This window comes from Cyprinodon variegatus, unplaced genomic scaffold, assembly GCF_000732505.1.
Source record: "Cyprinodon variegatus isolate N-32 unplaced genomic scaffold, C_variegatus-1.0 Scaffold359, whole genome shotgun sequence".
Lineage (NCBI taxonomy): Eukaryota > Metazoa > Chordata > Actinopteri > Cyprinodontiformes > Cyprinodontidae > Cyprinodon > Cyprinodon variegatus.
The window spans coordinates 610,895-615,102 of record NW_015150812.1 but is presented as its reverse complement, the minus strand read 5'-3'; the positions used below and the strand labels follow the sequence as shown (position 1 = coordinate 615,102).

Below are 4,208 nucleotides of genomic sequence, written 5' to 3'. Positions count from 1 at the left end.
AAAAAAAAAAAGTAATTTTCACAATAGAATGCCATTAAACGCACCAGGAATATATTTAAAATCTCATTTTCTTCTTGTTGAAAATCTGATGTGTATTGATTTACACAATTCCATAATTACGTCTCATTGAAGAAAATGTTTTCTGTCCTTTACTTTATTTGTATGTTTGCTGAATTTTAAAACTTGGAAAACTTATAAGGGTTCTTTTGCAATGGCTAGAAAAGATTTAGATAACTTTACATAGCCCTCCAAACTATAGTAGTTTTTTCTTGTTTCACGACAGTGTTCATCGTGACCATGTGTAAGTCATACAGAAGGTAAAATATAAGAAGAGTTATGAGAGCTGAAGAGGTGGATGGTGATGGTGACAATGTGAGGCTAACACGGTTCCATCCCTGCCGGCACTCTTGGGTCTCTAAACTAACACTTAACCACACTGCTCCCCATGCACCGCACAATGGCAGCCCACTGCTCCTCATGGGGATGGGTGAAATGCAGAGTTAATTTCTCCATAACGTTCAATAGTTTACATATATTCCCTCTTTTTTCTGAAGAACAAACCTCAACATTAGCAACTAATCATGTTTTCTAATGGATTCTTCTAAGTTTCGGAAGGGGAACAGCTTATTTCAGGCAGCTGAAATATCAATTCTCTCTTCTCCTCCTCCCATATTTTTGTAAAATAAAGAGCAACGGTTTCCAAATTCTCACAAATTATGTGTGATGGCATGTCGTATACTAGAAATGTCCTTAATCCAGTAATCTGTCATATTTTACATTAGAAGGGGATTTAGCAGAAATTCTGCTCTCATCTTTTCAAGAACTCAAAGTTTTTGTGTCCTGCTATCAGCCAGTTTCCATCCTCTTATATCAGCAATGATATAAGATAAATACTCACTACAAGGTGGAAAACTGTTTGGTGACTGACTTTTATTTCTTTCAGGCTGAAGGGACAGAAGTTTGAGAAAGACTGATTATCTTGGCGTTAAAAAAACAACACAAAACAGCTTAAAAGGGATCTCGTTTATTTATTCATTTATTTTACAATTTTGGAAACAACAGTTGCTTATTAAACTGGATGTTACAACCATGACATCATTATAGGAGTTGTTTTTAGTGAAAATGGTCCCATTCGCCATGTCCGCCTCTCTGGCTTCAATGCGCGCTCCCGACACAAGGGGAACAGAATTTCATACAACACCGGGGCAAAGAACGTCTGGAAGTCAGTCACAGCTTCACATATCTGGGACATCAGTCTTTTTAGCAGCAGCTGTTGGTAATGCTACAGGGAATGTAGCTGTCGTGGGAAAAAAGTATTCAACTATTCATCCTAGTTAAATAAACGGATGCTACATAATGCATAATGTTACAGGGAATGTAACATTACGGGAATGCTACAGGCTGCTTTCCTGCGCATGCAACCAACAAGAGAGATCTGGGGCTCTTGGCGAAACATCCGGAGGTGTAGCCCTCCACTGGATTTCATCCTTTTTTTTGTTATGTAAAATTTCATTATAGGGAAATGTAGCCTCTGTTGGAACAGTAAGGTATCCGTACTAAACACCAAGATAATTACATTTTTAAAGCCAAACTAATGTCAAGATCAGAAATGATTAACCACCTGCTTTAATCTCACCCACTTAAACTAATGTGATGTCTGGTTCTTACAGTTATAATAAAGTAGTCCCTTTTCATTTCTGACCAACGTACAAAAAGGTTTCAAGCAATTTTAAATAAAAACAAATTTAAATAAAAGAACCTGGTTTGGAGTAGAAAAAAAGCAAAGTTTTTATAGGTGTGTCTCATTCACTACAATGGAGATAAAGCTAAACTAGTCTGATCTAAATCTGTATTTGTAGGTTCTGTGCTCCAGGGGGGTATACAGTGGCAGAAACGAACAGGATTCTCATTGCATGTTCAGTGTTCAACCGCATTCTGGATCAACGTCGCTGGGTCTGTCAAGTCGAATCTGAGAAACCAAAGGTCAAAAGAAGAAGTGATCAATCTACAGCTGTGTCCCCCCCCACCAAAATCTCTTCATGTTATATAACTTTATATACCATAAACACTTACCTTCAAAATCAATAATGCACCGAGAGCAATGGCAAAGGCAGCTATCACAATGTAAACACAGATCCTTCCCCCTGGAGAACAGAGTAGAAAGAGGTTATTTTCTTTTTAAAAAGGTAATTATTAAAACGTGACAGACAAAGAAACTTACTATGACTTGGTTCTTTGTGGATCTCAGAAACTTCTGTAAGAAAAGAGTAAAAACTAATTTATGATGTTTTACAGAAATAGTTGCATTTTTATCCAAAAAGCAGCCAGAATATTTTACGGTTTTTGCAGCAGATATTCCTGCAACTGGTTTCCACTATAAATAAAGTTATTTTGTGACATTTTACTAGAGAAAATCGGTAAATTCACTGATACTTACTGTTGATCGCTGGCTGGGGACATTCTGGAACAGAAACAACAGGATTAGTTAAGCCTGAGGGCCCCCTTTGAAAGGGGGCTGGAGCTAATTTACAATATTAATAAGTTGTAGCTGACTAACTCTGAGACTGACACACACTTTGTGTCTGAGACGCCTCTACAAGACTATCTACCTCATTCTAATATCCACCAACCACAGATGTAGAACAAAACAGAACAAAATGCAAAAAAAAAAAAAAAAAAAAAAAAAAAAAAAAAAAAATAGAAAAATCACTGAGACAGCCAAAATACAATTTATACCCAAATTTATGTTTTGGTGGGCCTGGTTTCAACCATGCATGTATCAGCCATGAAAGATGCATTGTTCATGAAAGCCAACAAGACACTGAATCAGCCAAAGCCAAAATCACCAGCAAAACCACAAAAAAAACATCCTCCTAAAACACCAGTAAAACCAAGCAAACCAAATAAAATCAGTCCTACCTTTGCTTTTTTCCATCAAAATATGTTTTCACCCCAATAAAAGTCAGTTTCTGGAAAACATCCAACCGATAGCTTAATATTTTTGCTAAAAGCTACTTCTCTCTGTAATACGGTATAGGAACATGCCCATATTTGGAATCTGCATCCGTGCATAAATCAGTAGAGGTGTCAAGTAAGGAAGTACAAATACATCCTTACTGTACTTCAGTACACCTTTAGGCATCTATACTTTACTCCATTACTTATTTTTCTTCCTACTTCTGACTTCTACTCATTACATTTTCACACAAGTATCTGTACTTTCTATTCCTTACATTTATTAAACAATACTTACTCGTTACTCTTGGCTTTGGTTTAATGTTTATAAATATTTATTTCACGTCATGTGCGCCATCCAATGCAGATCATTGGCGCCATCCACATCTAGTGAAAACTAGTGTAATTGGATGAGTCATAGAACGCAAACACTCATTGGTTAGCTAAGGGAAATGATCAGAAGCAAGCAGGTGTTCTTCAAACTGTAAACGTGAATTTTCTATGTCATGCTATAATGATGGATTCAGAAAAAGATGTTGAAATGTCTGAAAGGTCGGACACAGGCGAGAGCGTATCGGGAGACGGAGACCAACAAGACCTCCCTCATCCTAGGTCCTATATCAAAGAATATTTCCAAATAGTCAAATAATTTAGCTTTCAGTTCATATACTGGCTGGTTTTTTTAAAGGTTACTTTATATTTTTATAGTTTAAGTAGTTTTTGGAGCACATACTTTTTCACTTTTACTTGACTAAAGAGGTCAAGTTGAAACTTCAACTTTTTACAGAGTGTTTTTAAACTGCAGTATCTATACTTCTACCTAAGTGACAAATGTGTGAATTTTTGACACCACTGTAAATCAGGAAGACCTCTGCCATTTTCCTTATCAAATTGTAGCATAATCATTGGGTTCTGTAGAATGTAACGTTCCAAACAACTAGTAAGCTTTCTGATTTGAAAAAAAGGTTATTTAGATTTACCTCTGTGTCCTTGCACATTTTTTGTGCTTTCTTTTATGTTGGTTGATAACAGTGGCAGTATGCAAGTTGAGTAAGGCCTTATGAAGTACGAGTTATACACTCACCGGCCACTTTATTAGGTACCCCATGCTAGTAACAGGTTGGACCCCCTTTTGCCTTCAGAACTGCCTCAATTCTTCGTGGCATAGATTCAACAAGGTGCTGGAAGCATTCCTCAGGGAGTTTGGTCCATATTGACATGATGGCCTCACACCAGTCTGAGATGATTCCAGC

At 36.9% G+C, this 4,208-nt stretch overlaps 1 long non-coding RNA gene across 1 annotated transcript; it reads right to left on the bottom strand.

Moving 5' to 3' along the window:
- Window positions 1-1,474: 1,474 nt before the first annotated feature.
- Window positions 1,475-2,666, bottom strand: LOC107091960. The gene is made up of 3 exons (XR_001481553.1): window positions 2,438-2,666; window positions 2,074-2,254; window positions 1,475-1,969 (listed from the first exon to the last, which is right to left on the bottom strand). It is a non-coding gene; the product is annotated as an uncharacterized LOC107091960 (long non-coding RNA).
- Window positions 2,667-4,208: the final 1,542 nt, after the last annotated feature.